This window comes from Heloderma suspectum, chromosome 2, assembly GCF_057233095.1.
Source record: "Heloderma suspectum isolate Gila_16-S chromosome 2, 16-S_ref, whole genome shotgun sequence".
In the NCBI taxonomy this organism is placed as follows: Eukaryota; Metazoa; Chordata; class Lepidosauria; order Squamata; family Helodermatidae; genus Heloderma; species Heloderma suspectum.
Window position 1 is genome coordinate 377,369,780 of NC_139459.1, and position 15,065 is coordinate 377,384,844.

The following is a 15,065-nucleotide window of genomic DNA, read 5'->3' on the forward strand; positions in this document are numbered from 1 at the left end:
CTGGAGTACTGTGTCCAGTTCTGGGCACCACACTTTAAGAAGGATGCAGACAAACTGGAGAGGGTTCAGAGGAGAGCAACGAAGATGATCAGGGGACTGGCAACAAAGCCCTATGAGGAGAGAATGAAAGAACTGGGCATGTTTAGCCTTGAGAAGGGAAGACTGAGGGGAGATAGGATAGCGCTCTTCAAGTACTTGAAAGGTTGTCACAGAGAGGAAGGCCAGGATCTCTTCTTGGTCATCCCAGAGTGCAGGACACGGAATCATGGGCTCAAGTGACAGGAAGCCAGATTCCGGCTGAACATCAGGAAAATCCTCCTGACTGTTAGAGCAACACGACAGTGGAACCACTGACCCAGGGAGGCGGTGGGCTCTCCCACCCTGGAGGCCTTCAAGACGAGGCTGGACAGCCAACTGTCAGGGATGCTCTGGCTTGGATTCCTGCACTGAGCAGGGGGTTGGACTCGATGGCCTTGTAGGCCCCTTCCAACCCCACTGACCTAGGATTCTACCTGCGGTACTTAAGTCATGGGCAGGCTGGTATAGGGAACAGAACTGTACAATAAATGAAATATAGATCAGATGGAAATTAAATCTCTCAGCGTATTCCCCTTCGCAAAAGTACTATAAGAAAGTGTGTAAAATGTTTAAAGTTACACACAGCCCCCCCCCCCCAAAAGTTTGAAAAGTCTGCCTGCTTCTGGAACGAACGCACACCTCGTCTCCCTGGCAGCCGGTCAAAGGTCCTTCCGGCCTCGCCTGGGTGTCCTCGGAGCGGGCGAGCGTCCGGGCGGAGCTGCCCCGAGCCGGGCGATCTTCCTCTTTCTCTTCGCGGCGCTCGCAGCCTGGCGCCGCGACGTCCGCCCAGCAATCCTGGCCGGGGCAAAATGCACTTTTCCTATTGGGTGACTATTCCCCCCGCGGCCAATCCCGGCTCTTGCTCCGGATTCGGGAATCGGAGCGACCCCGCTGCGCCACAGTCAGCGGGTTGCCGTGCCGGGGCGAGGGGGCTAGAGATGGGCCCGATTCTGCCCCTGTCGCTCCTGCTTCTGCCGGGCTGCTGCTCCGGTGAGGACCTGGGGGGGGGGGGAACTCGGGGTGGCTTCGCTGGGGATGGAGGGCGGGGGCAGGATTTGAACCCGGCCGGGGCTGCCGGTGCGCGTCTGTACGCAGCGCGCTTCCTTGGCATGCGATGATGATAACGGGCAGCAGATGATACAGTAACAATATAAACAGCGTGGCAGGCGCAGCGAACAATGCCAGGAACAGTTGGAAGCCGCCAATGATGGCTGTGCGGGTGTCTGTGCAGGGGCGGGCGGAGGTTCGCGGCTGAAAGCGCCTTCCGGGTTCCCCCTCCGCGGGGCGCGCTTCCTCCGAGCTCTGTGATAAGCGGGGCTGGAAAGGGTTGACGGAGCTTCCTGGAACTTTTCCCGCGAATCCCCACCAAGAGATGCTGTAAAGCACCCTGCTGTTATGGCCAACAATTTCAGACGAGCATTTTATTGTAGGATCAGACAAAAGTTCAGTTGCGGCACAGTAAGAGCACAAAAAGCCCATAAGCAAAAGGGGAGGATACAACTAAACTAAATATACTGCGTTTGTTACCAGTTCAGTCTTTGCCTTGGGACTGGCTGTGATGGTTTCACAGTTTAATGGAGGAAGAGGTCACGTTATTAGGGTACAGCGTCTGATGAAGTGCCACAAAGTGGGTACGCTACCGGATGCCCGCCCCTGTTTATTCTTGGACCTGTGTATTCTTTGAACGCATCTCTTTCTGTGCGTTTGGTAAGCTCGGTCTGGGTTTAACTGTATCCCTCCCTTTTGTTTACGGGCTTGTTGTTTTAGTGACATGCTGGTGCCATGTAACTGGTTCCGTGATCTGGATGCTATGATTTCTACAGCAGGCCTCTCCATAGACTGTAGCATAAAAATCATAATGAATTTGGGTAGGTGGGTTTCTGTGTGAAAAAAATAAAAGAAAAAAAGCATGAACATCTGTACTTCACATCCATGATTTTGCACTATAATGGGGCCGCAGATGCTGGGTCTGTCAGGATTCTGTGTAGGCCTAACTTTGACCATTTCTCCTATGGGGACTGTAATCCCCTTGAGGCAGAGCCTTAAATGGGGACAAACTAAAACAAATGACAGTATTTGCCCATAGGGAAACATAGGACAGTGCCTCCCCCATAGGGAAACTACACCTCCCCATAGGGAAACCAACTTTTAGTAGGTCCCCCTTAAAAGTGTGCAGCATGGCATGCAGCTGGCCCTCAAAGCCGACTGGGGGAACAACTCCGGTGGTGAGAGATGATGAATGGGTTTCCCAGCCAGCCCCCCCCCCCCCTTGATAGCACCTAAGCCTGGCCTTTCTCTTTTTCCTTCCCCCACCCAGCAGTTACAAATTTTAATCCTCCCCCACAACTCTGTCTTTTATTCAACAGATTCCCCCCTCCCCTTCCCATTCATTGCCCCAAAGGATTTTTCTTGCTTGTTCTCCAGTCCTGTCCCGTCCTCCACGTCAACTTCTTCACTAGCTTGTCCTCTTCCCTCTTCTCCCCGTCCCCCCCTATATTTTGCTTCCTGGGGATCCCTCATACTTGCTTAGGGTATAGATTCCACACTTATAGATGGACAGGCAGACATACAGACAATTTGGGCCTCCAAAATGGAAGCTGCAGTAGGTGGGTCTTTGAAGCACTGTGGCTTGGGGGAGATCCCCCTAACTTTGCCCCCCTTTTTCCTCCTCAGGTTCCTCCCCCCACTTCTTTCGTACTATCTACACATCAGTGTCGCAGCCCGGCCAGGGGCTGCCCCAGTTCGCTGCTGTGGGGTATGTGGACGACCAACCCATACTGCACTACGACAGCAACGCGAGGAGGCTGCTGCCTCAGATCTCCTGGATGAAGAAGGTGGCGGAGGAGGATCCCCAGTACTGGGACAGGTACACCCAGATGGCGAGGGACGATGAGGCAAAATTTGGAGTGGGCCTGGAGATTCGGCAGAGACGTTACAACCAGACTGAGGGTGAGTGGAGGGTGGGAGGGACTCTCTGTTGAAAGGGGGGGGGGACTGGCTGGGAGCCCCATTCCCACCCACAGCCTGTCTTGCAAGAGATAAGAACATAAGAAGAGCCCTGCTGGATCAGACCAAGGGTCCATCTAGTCCAGCATTCTGTTCACACAGTGGGAAACCCACAAGCAGGACACGAGTGCAACAGCACCCTCCCGCCCATGTTCCCCAGCAACTGCTGTACATAGGCATACTGCCTCTGATACTGGAGGTAGCACGTAGCCATCAGGACTAGTAGACTTCTCCTACAGGAATGTATCTAACCCCCTTTTAAAGCCATCCAGATTGTTGGCCATCGCTACAGCTTATGGAAGTGAATTCCATAGTTTAACTCTGCGCTGTCCTTCCTTTTATTTGTCCTGAATTTCCCACCAATCAGCTTCATGGGATGACCCCTTTGGGTTCTAGTATGAGAGAGGGAGAAAAATGTCCCCTTGTCCACTTTTTCCACACCATGCATAATTTTGTACACCTCTATCCTGTCTCCCCTTACCCTCCTTTTCCCCAAGCTAAACAATCCCAGCTGTTGTAAGCTTCCCTCAGAGGGGAGTTGCTCCAGCCCCACTCCCCACATGGGGAGAGGTGGCTGCTGGGAGAGAGATAGGGGGAAAAGGCCTTCTTGAAGCATGGCAGGAGGGATGAGGGAGCTACTGCAGAAAAACTCACTGTGGGAAAAACCAACCCCCCTCACACTGCTTCTAATATAAGTACACGTCCTTCCCACCACACACATGCACGCACACACACTTTTTTTGTGTATAGGTAATTGTGCATAGGATTGCAGCCTAAATCAGGTGGAATGACCAAAAAGAAAAACATGTTGGAAGGTTATATGTATTTCTGGGCCTAAGCAACAGACACTGTTGCAACTACAAGTCTCTTCTTAATGGCTTATACTTCAGGCCAAATTTGCCAAACCTACACCGCAGCCAAATACACCTACAATCAGCTCTGGGGTACAGCCTTCCTCTGAATCCCAGAGGTCATCCTGTTGTATTGCTGGCTGCTTGGACAGTTCATCTGGGTTCTAATGCCTCCTCATGTAACCTTCTGGCAAGATCTCAGGGCAGCCTCCCGGCACAACACAGCCACCTGCTCCCCACTCCTGATCTTCACCAGCCATGTATGGTTATCCCACAGAGAAGGAATAGCTGAATATTCAGGCCTTAGCTATTCACCTTCTCCTCAGCTTTCTCCTAGTCCTATAGCACCACCCACCAGACCTTTTCCCTCACTCACTATCCACAGACTCCCCTGAATCCCTAATTGTCAAGTCCTTAACTGTCATTTCCCAGCTGCTCTTCTCCACGTAGCTAGAATCCCATACCAATCAAAATAGCATTTACCTCATCCAGGCCCCATCTATAAATATTCAAAGCAATCATCTCTCTCTCTCCCTGCCAGCACACATTCAGAACGTCACTAAGCAACTACTACACAGGCCTTTGACAGTAAGAAAGCAAGGCCTCAGGCCTACTCAGATACATTATAGCATGCAACCCCATACAAACCTCTCCATTCCAGCAACTGTAGTATTCCTGTATGGTTCCCCTGTGCAATTACTCACATGATTGCACACCTCTCTGTTGACCGTTCACCACAGCAGACTCCTGGAGAAGAGTTGAACAGCTTTAAGGGTAACAAATATAACTGTCCTTGAGGCTCACAAACACAGGACTGACTGAGGGGAGGGAGGAGGACACAGAACATAGGTCTCACCCACTGAGTTATGGGAGGGGTTTAACCCTTTTAATGCTTCACAGACAGACCATATGCCACAGCAATAACCTAACCAAACCGGTTACTTCAAATCGCTTTCCAGGTACTATATCCTTTTTGGTTACCAAGTCAGCTCTTGCTAGTGATACAGACGCTCCTGTATCCAACACTCTCATGGGACAAGGGTTTGTATATCGGCTTGAGATTTTAGTGCTGGTCATTATTAACATGTTGTGGAGATTAATGGATAATAAGATCACACATCCGTTCATCGTTTAAATATTAAAGATGGTCTATATATCCTTGGACCACCACTCTCTCTGCCTCTGAGGTAAAAAATAAATAAATCCTTCTTGAAATTTCTTTGTGGGGATTGACATGTAGGGGTGAAGGGGTGGGGGTCTGCCGCTGCTCTGATGCCCTCCTGACCTTGTGGGTGTCCCTTTCAGGGTTTCACACCTGGCAGATGATGGTTGGCTGTGAAGTGAGCCTGCACAAGCACAAAGGGCTGTATTTACAGTTTGGCTATGATGGGAGGGACTACATCAACCTGGACATGGAGACCCTCACCTGGACGGCAGCAGATGTGGAGGCCCAAATAAGTAAGAGGAAGTGGGAGTCTAGTCCTTACCTTACCGAGCGTTTCAAGGCCTACGTGGGGGACACCTGCATGGAGTGGCTCAAGAGCGAGCTGGAGCACAGCGAGGAAACACTGTGGAGGAAAGGTAAAGGTGGTGGCGGTGGGGAAACGGATGGGTGGAGAGTTTGTGGGGCAGCAATCCCTTTGTATTCTCCCCTCTCCCCCACTAGTCCCAGATTGAACTGCCAGTCTTCACACTACAAAGGGTGGGGAAGTCGGGGACTCTCCCACTTCACGCGTACAGCTGCAGGGGGTGGGGGTAATAAAGTTTTGAATGCTCATCCAGATTAAGAAAAATAAATGCACTCCTGGAATTGGAAAACTAGCCCAGTGGAGACTGTGCTGTAGGAGCTGGACTTCCCTCCCTTGCCTGCCTGTTGTTGTTGTTTTTTATTCCCAAGATTTTTTGTTTAGAGTTGGGCAACATTCAAAAATAGGGTTCCCCCTCATCCTGCAGCCTGTAGCCTCCCACCTCCTCCCTCTACCCAGCTGGAGAACTGAACAGAAACACACGATCCAAGTAATCGCCTGGTCCAGCTTTTGCTGGGCTGGGCCAGTTCAGACTGCAGGTGGTCAGGGGTCTGCATGTGTGGTTCCTCCCCCATGGTGCAAGAAACACTTTCCTGCCCATGCAACTGCTCTGCTCTAATGAAAGTCCCCCATCTCCTCTCCACCTCCCCATGACTGGCCCACCGAGGTCCTCTTTGTCCTACCCACTCCAGTCACTGCCTTGGGGGCAAGATCCTTCACTGCCCGCTGGAGGATTCCCTGGTCCTGCTGCTGCCTTGTCCAGCCACACAGCCCATGACTTGGTCGGCTGTAGGTGAGAGAGAGAATAATTGCAAAAGTGGGGGAAGAAAAGGGGCTCCACAGTTTTATGGAGATGGGAGAGTCTCCAGTTATCCATAGTCAAGATCAGTCTGCTTTTATGTTCTGTTTATGACCTTCAATTCCTTTTTGTTTTTAATCTATTTTTATTTTGTTTTTACAAATAAAATAAACACTACCAACAATATAATCAAAATCTTCAGTTTCCAACATTACAGTATTCTAAAAAAAAAGAAGAAAAGGGGATAACAAAAGAAAGAAGAGAAAAAGAAAGAACTGAATTATATTAAACTTCAATAAAAACAAACCAAATAGCCAAACAGTTTTATAGCCCAGAAATAGAAGCAAACAATCCATTTCCATTAGCCATAAATTACTATTCTGTTAACACGTATTCATAAACATTAAAGGTTTAGCCAGCAAGGAACAGCAACAACAATAATCCCATAATAATATTAATAGTAATAATACTAATGAAAAGGGGAAAAAAGAGAAATTTAAGAGAAAGATAAAAACAGGAACAAATAATTTGTATATTTTAAGTAGTATCATATCTAAAAATAGACTTATATGTGTACTCACACACACACACACACACACACACAAATATGCACTTTATTACAATATAACATAAAAAGAGGAGAAAAAAATGCAAACATTTATCTTTCGCCTACTGCCCAATCACTTATCAGCTAAAACCCAAACAGCACTTCAAAAGAACAGTAAAAATGGCTAAGTTCCAACTCCAGAGGCTGAGAGAGTTGGTTCCCTGAATTTAATTTTAATACCAATTAAAAATGTTTCAGCAGCATCAGGATCCAAGAATCTCTTCATTTGATCTTCAAAAAGAACACAAAATGTAGCCGGATATTTAATATGATATTGCAGGTTAATTTGCTTTGCCAAACTTTTTGCCTAGGCAAATTGCCTTCTTCTGTCAGCAATTTCTTTAGTATAATCACGAAAGAGCATAATCTTGTTATTTGCTGTTCCCCATCGGAGCTCACCTCGTTCTCTTGCCAGACGCATAAGGTAATTTTTTGTGGAGATTCATGCAAATTGAACAATAACAGTCCCAGAAGTCCCTTTAGTGCCATGCATTAAACCAGGAACACGATATGCATGCTCAATATCAAGTAAAAAATCAGATGGTAAAGCAAATAGCTCATGCAAAAGTTTAGCCATACATTCCGCCAAGCCTATATCAGTAGCCACGTCTTTAACACCAAGGATATGTAGATTCGCTCTGCGTGTGAAGGCCTCCAGTTGAGAGATTCAAGCAGACAAAACACTGTGAGACACTTTCATGGCCGTTTCCTGCACAACAATCTGATCTTCAGGATCATTAACCTTCACTTCCAACTTTTGAAAAGAGATATTAATTAAATCCATGGCCCCCTGAAGGGCGGTTATTGAATCCTGAATTGTTTCAATTTTCTTTGCTCTCGTAGCTGCGAAGACAGCTTTTATCAGAGCAAGCAGCTCCTCTTTATCTCTGGCATTTCTAGCAACCCTTGCCGGGGGAGCCATGGTGGGGTGGGTAGGTGGCGTTTTGAAGCCTTTCCTTTGGTACTGCCATTCCCCACTTTCCCAAGCACCACAAGCAAGTATAATTGCAGAAACAAGAAAAACAAACTTATGCAGATTTAATTACAAGTCCTCAGATATTGCTGGTAGCTTAGATTCGGAGATACTATTTGGAGCCGTTTGTCCTTGTGTCTCCTAACTGCTTAGAAGTTTCAAACAGTGTGCAGTAGATGACACTCTTGCGTCTATTCTTAGATTTCAGCCCCTCTGTTTCTTTACAAAAGCAGCTGTTCTTCCAAGATTTCATCCGGATGGTACTGTAAGCTTCCCCTTTTAATTCCAGGGGAAGATAAAAAGGTTTCTCAACCTTTTCCCCGCTGTTTGAGATAAGCAACCTGCAGAACTCTGCAAGTCACTGCCCGACGCCATGGCTCCAACCGGATGTCGTTAGTTTATGACCTTCAATTCCGATGGCTCTGAGCCAATATATCTATGCAGACTGTGTCATATTTGCTCCTAACCCCAGAAAAAGGTAGTTGGATATTTTCAGAGTTCATCAAGATGCCAAGCGTGGCTGGTGGAGCCCCATCCTTTGGAGTTTCTTTTTAATCTCTTGGAGATGCTACCAGTGTCAGTTGTTGAATCGCTGCGGCATGACTAGATGGCCACATGGGGCGTTTTCTTGCTCTTAAAGTAAAGCATCCATCTTGCCAGGCACTGGAGAGATGCTGCATTCACTCAGATGCCACCATTTTTGTAGAGCCCCCATTGGTGACGGTGACGAGCAAGGCGGACCACGACGGCAAGGAGACCCTAGTCTGCCAGGCACATGGCTTCTACCCCAGGGAGATCGATACTACCTGGAGGAAGGAGGGGGAGATCTTGGAGCATGAGACCTTCCGTAGGCATGCCGCCCCCAACTCTGACGGCACTTACCACACCTGGCTCAGCATCCAGATCAACCCCAAAGACGAGCCTGTACCGCTGCCACGTGGAACATGATGGCCTGCCGGAGCCTCTGGACTTCGCCTGGGAGGAGCCTGGTGAGAGACTGCGGGGTGAGGCGTGGGGAAGGGATGGCTTCTTTCCCTGAGTGGAGGATTCTGGGAGGTAAATTTCCACTCGGGGAAGGAAGAGGGGCAAAAGTCAGAACTCCCTCAGCACCACCCCAGGCAACATCAGCCAGCCTCAGAAGCATCCTCTGTGTGCAAAGCAAAGTATTTGGGTGTTGTAGTTTTTAACACCAATGTAGCTCTTGTTGGCAAGTACCTCCTGCCTTGTGGGCCGTAAACTGGTATTATGTCATAGGCAAATGCGGACTGCAGCATTTGCCGGGAGCCTGAGCGGCTGTGAAACCATGGCACATTTGCAAATATTTGAATTATTCAGTGCTAATGTGTCAGCAAAATACGATGGATGTAATTTTATTAGGACTTTCCCCCTGTAGGAAGAGACCCTACAGCTTTGCAGGGACTCTTGCAAAGCTTGATTGGAGGGGGCCGTCCCTTGCAGACACCCCCCCCCATGCCGTTTTAGTGTCTCTGAACTCCCTGGGTCCCCCAGTCCTCATCCGGTCACACATCGCATGGAAAAGATTGTTTGGCATTTCCCTTCAGGTATTTTGCTCTTTTCCCTAATTCAGCTTTAGCATCCAACCTGGGGCTCATTGTTGGCTGTGTGGGAGCCGCTCTCCCGCTGGGGGCCGTGATCGCTGGGATCTCTGTGTACATCAGTAAGTAAACAGTGGATGCATTTGTGGGGTGGAGGGTGAGGCATTGTGTGGCTGGAGAGGCTCGCTTTGCTACTGGGTCCACCCTTTGGGGGCTTCAGATGAGTCCAGGGCTGGGCTTCTCTGCTCAGCCCCCCACACACACCTTCTGTCGGCTCTCTTCATTCTCGACATCTGAAGTCTGAGCCCCCTGCCTGGGGATCTGAGTGTGTCTTGAGTGCCATTTTTTGGTAGAAAGGCAGGGCACAAATCAAATAAAAATGAAATGAAATGCTCTCTTGGGGATTATTTTGAGTTCTGACTCTCTTGATTCTGTTTTTGCAGGGAAACGTCAAGATGGCTACAGAGCCACACCAAGTGAGTGTTGCCTCCCTCTTCCCATGCTGATGCCAACACAGGGCAGGCCTCCCTCGGGCGGGAAAGGGGCCTAGGAGGATTAGCTGAGGCCTGCGTGGTGTCCATTGATGTGGCCCAGCTTTAGGCTGCCCCTGAAGGGGCAGAGAAGCTGCTGCCGGCAACAGTGACCTCCTTCCCAGAGGCTGCTAGAGGACAACCAGACTGTTCTCGGAGGCCAGGTCTACACAGCTCGGTAGACCTGGTGCCCAGCAGATCTGCCAGAAATGCCCCCTCACCCCAGCCTGGAAAAATCCCTGCAGACACCCATGCTTGCCAGCATTTTGGCATCTGTTGTTCTGTGTATAGATTTACATATTTTATCATTCTTGTATATGTATGTTTTTCTGGTGTGTCTAGAGTCCAAACTTTAGACTGTGGCTAAAGGGGCGAGGCCTAGCTGATCAGAAAGGTTGTGTGTATAGAGCAGTACAGTTGGGAGAACTACCCCTCCCCAATACCCTCCTGGCTGCCTGCCCACCCAAAGACTAAGACAGTGACCTTCCCTTTCCAGTAAGTGACCGAGGGTCTGACATCTCCAGCGAGGGTAACTGTGGGGGAATCTCATCCCAACGGGCAGGAGGACTAACAGGGCTGCAGAGACTACCCCCTGTGTTTCAGGAAGTCTCCCCCCACAGACTCTTTGACACTCGGTCTGCTTCCTCTCCTCCTTGAGATGGAGGTGCCGAGATCCCCTCTCCAAATCCGGAGTTGGATCCTGGGATTTCATCGTCTAGGCTTCACTCCAACCTCAACCTGTTTTTTCTCTCTGCAGCTTGACTGACGTTGTCCGTACACCTCTGGGCTGGCAAGATCTCCCAGTGTAAAAAGAAATCGAACCTTCTGCATTCTGGATTCTTGTGTCCCTCTTTGGGATTTCTTCAATTTCTGCAAGTTGGGTGCGACTAATCTATTTGGGGGAATCCTTTTGATTGCAGAGAGCTCAGATGGGCTTGCTTTCCTCCTCATCTGAATTCCTTGGCCAGTGAATTGAGCGGGAAGTAGAACATTCTTATCCTCTATCTGGCTTTCTTTCTGGGAGAGCCTGGCCTAAGACAGGGTGTTTCCAATGTTAGACAAGGAGCAAGGAGGTCCGGGTTCAAATCCTCACTCAACCGTGTAGCTCACTGGGCGACCCTCAGCCAGTCACTATCTGTCAGCCTAAGCTACCTCACAGGGTTGTTGTGACAAGATGTTGTTCCTGGGCTGTCAGGAATATCCCCTGACCGGCTGCAGAAATGACAGGCAAGGCCAGTGAAGGGAGGGACATCAGATGCTGGGAAAGAGAAAGGCGAGGAGAGGGAAACCTTGGAATGAAAAATGAAAATATCTGCTGAATCACACAAACATTAATTATAGCTGCTGGATCACACATAAAGGAATTTAACTTCAAGCATATATAAGATATTGATTATGGAAGCAATGGTGATCTCAAAAGAGGAAAGGATCTAAATGAAAAAAGTTGACAATAAAAAATGGAATGCAATTTGGTAAACAAAACCATTCCAGTATCCTCAAAATCAGAGAGAACTCATGTGTTGGTACATTACCTTGACTACGCAGAGTAGAATTTAGAGCATGACTAATGCCAATTGCTGAAGAGGTTGAAAAAAACCTGAAACCTATGACCACTTATGGTGGGAGTGCGAAATTATTCACAAGTTCTGGGCAGGTGTTTTTGAGGAGTGTGGGGAAATAATGAATAGAAGTTACAGCTAGACCCTAAGCCGGCATTACTTTCAGTGTTCACAAGTCCTAATGAGAATTTAGCATAAAAAAAATGATAATCTTTATGCTTTATGCTCATCAGATTATAGCCAAACCATGAAGAAATAATTTAGTTCTTTTATTAGTACAGTGCCTTTCTACCAAAACATGGCACTCAGGGAAGAGATTTAACAGAACAATTATATTTATTTATTTATTTATTTATTTATTATTAAATTTATTAATCGCCCATCTGGCTGGTCACCCAGCCACTCTGGGCGATGTACAACATACAATAAAACAGTTTAAAACAATAAAATTCTACAATAAAAACATTTTCTAAAATACCCTAACCCACCCCAAATGTCTGCCTGAACAACCACGTTTTTAATGCACGACGGAAGCTCATTAAAGAGGGGGCATGACGGAGTTCCCTAGGGAGGGAGTTCCACAGAGTGGGGGCCACCACAGAAAAGGCCCTCTCCCTCGTCCCCACCAGTCTAGCTGTCCTGGCTGATGGGACAGAGAGAAGGCCATCTGAGGCTGATCTTGTTAAGCGGCCTGTCTGGTGTTTAAATTTACTTAAAATGCATTAAAACTCAATAAAAACCCAACAACTACAGATTTTTTTTTACAAACCTACCAGACCCATATTTTTTAAAAGGAACATTGTCAAATTTGACAATTGACATGTAGTATGGTCGATTATGGAATGTAGTATTAGGAGAAAAACTGACAAAACCAATCCAATCACAGAGATCTCAATCAGACTCAAATACATTTGTGGTAACATGGTTCAGGTTTATTCAGTATATAAACAGGGAAGAGAATCTCTGGAAAGACACTTTCAGAAAGTCTAAAGAAGGAATAATAGGATGAGTGAACCTTGCTAAAACAATATTCATTGTCTGTGAATTCCCAGTTGATTGATGCGGTTGTTACAGATTTGTTTCTTAAAATGTTTATAATGTTTTTTAAAGGTCAATAAAGGTTTCTTGACAAATGAATATTGCAAAAGGAACTTTTTGGTGATTGATAGCTAGCCAAGCAGTAACATTGTTGTCACCTAACCCACAGAGGCTTGGGCCGCTTTCACTTTGAGTCAGTGAGTGAGTGTTTCTGTGTGTGTGTGTGTGTGTGTGTGTGTGAGTGGGGGGAGGGAGGGAGGGAGGGAGGGAGAGATTGCCACGCATCCTGGAAATGTTTTCACAGTCAAGTGTGGAATGAAATGGACTAAATAAATACATTCTTTTACTATTATAGTGGTTAGTTTATTGCTTGTCTTAAACAACAGTAATTGTATCACTCGAGTAATAAAATTAGTAAGCGTATAGAAGGACAAACCCTGCTGAAAAAGAATCATCATGGCTTCCGCAAGTCCTGTCTCACTAACCTTTTAGCATTCTTTGAGAGTCAATAAACCTGTAGATAGGGGTGATCCGGTAGACACTGTTTACTTGGACTTCTAAAAGGCTTTTGCCAAAAGTCCCTCACCAAAGACTCATGAGCGAGCTCCAAAAGTATATCTGCAAACCAGGAGAATGGGCATCCAAATGGCAAATGCGGTTCAGCGTGAGCAAGTGTAAAGTGATGCGCGCTGGGGCAAAAAATCCCAACTTCAGGTATAACCTTAGGGGATCTGAGGTAGTGGTTACTGACCAAGAATGAGATCTTGGGGTTGTGGTGGGCAGCTCAATGAAAATGCCAATCCAGTGTGCGTCCACTGTAAGAAAAAAAGAAGAAGAAAAAAGGCAAACACCATGTTAGGCATAATTAGGAAAGGAATTGAGAATAAAACTGCCAATATCATACTGCCCTTATACAAAGCAATGGTGCAACCACACTTGGAATACTGTGTACAGTTCTGGACACCACACCTAAAAAAGGATATTGCAGAACTGGAAAAAGTGCAGAAAAGGGCAGCTAAAATAATCAAGGGGCTGGAGCAACTCCCCTATGCGGGAAGGTTACAACAGCTGGGATTGTTTCGCTTGGAGAAAAGGAGAGTAAGGGGAGACATGATGGAGGTGTACAAAATTATGCCTCGTGTGGAGAATGTGGATAGGGAGACATTTTTCTCCCTCATAATACCAGGACCCGGGGTCATCCTATGGGAGATTCAGGTGGGAGATTCAGGACAGAAGGACTGCTTCACACAGCTCGTAGTTAAACTATGGAATTTGCTCCCACAACATGTAGTAATGGCCACTAATTTGGATGGCTTTAAAAGGGGGTTAGACACATTCCTGGAGGAGAAGTCTGTCAATGGCTACTAGTCCTGATGGCTATATACTACCTTCAGTATCAGGGGCAGTATGCCTATGTACACAGGTTGCTGGGGAACATGGGGGGTAGTGTGCTGTTGCACTCATGTCCTGCTTGTGATTTCCTGGTCGACAGCTGGTTGGTCACTGTGTGAACAGAGTGCAGGACGAGATGGACCCTTGGTCTGACCAAGCAAGGCTCTTCTCGTGTTCTTATGAAATGGAGGCCCTAGGGGTAAACACAGAGGCTGTATGCTGTTGGTTCAGTGACACATGCTTACACTTTAGCGACAGGCCCATGATGCAATCCTATGCCCGTTTAGCTGAGGGCAAGCCCCACTGAAGCCACTGATGCAGTTCCAGGCATAAGGGGCAGCATGGGAGAAGCCGTAGAGGCATTTCGGAGAGGGAGAGATCTTTGGGTGGCTGAGGGTGGTGGGACTGGGTGAGCGAAGGTCATGGCTATGGTTGTTGTGACAGGATATCAGTGGAGAAATTGCAGGGGGCAGTGCCAGTTTTGGAAGAACTTTGTGCAGGTATAGTTATGGGGCAGAGAACGTGCGGGGTAGAGGTCCAACTCAAGACCTCCACAGCTTGGGATCCAGGCGCCTCATGGGCCACCTTTGCCCAGTTTAACCTGCCCGTGTGCTGTGATCATCTCCTGAGGCCCTTCTCAAGTAGCAGCACCACCAGAGGTCATGTGTGCGGGGCCAGAGGAGAGGGCTTTCTCATCTGTGGGACCCCGCTTGAGGGGCCAGAGGAGAGGGCTTTCTCATCTGTGGGACCCCGCTGGAGGGGCCAGAGGAGAGGGCTTTCTCATCTGTGGGACCCCGCTGGAGGGGCCAGAGGAGAGGGCTTTCTCATCTGTGGGACCCCGCTGGAGGGGCCAGAGGAGAGGGCTTTCTCATCTGTGGGACCCCGCTGGAGGAAGCCCCTCCCAAAAGTAACTTGCCTGCCTGGCGTCCATTCTACTCTTTTAGGCATCAGTTGCCTCAGGCTAAGGCGTGTTTATTCTCCCGGGCATTGATTTGCACTTTAAGTACTGCGGAAGGAAGTCATAATTTAAAGCAGACTTCTCCAACATGGCACTCTCCCGACATGTCGGCCTACAGCTCCCAGCATCCCCAAACTGGGGTGATGGGAGTTGCAGTCTAACACATCGGGACGGCTCCAGGTTGAGGAAGCC

General features: G+C 48.1%; 1 pseudogene across 1 annotated transcript; it reads left to right on the forward strand.

Moving 5' to 3' along the window:
- The first annotated feature begins 955 nt into the window (after positions 1–955).
- On the forward strand, positions 956–11,908 carry LOC146356289 (class I histocompatibility antigen, F10 alpha chain-like; annotated as a pseudogene). Its single transcript, XR_014787287.1, has 7 exons — positions 956–1,068; positions 2,752–3,027; positions 5,241–5,516; positions 8,547–8,829; positions 9,429–9,518; positions 9,840–9,872; positions 10,684–11,908. The product of XR_014787287.1 is annotated as a class I histocompatibility antigen, F10 alpha chain-like (transcript).
- The last annotated feature ends 3,157 nt before the right edge of the window (positions 11,909–15,065 follow it).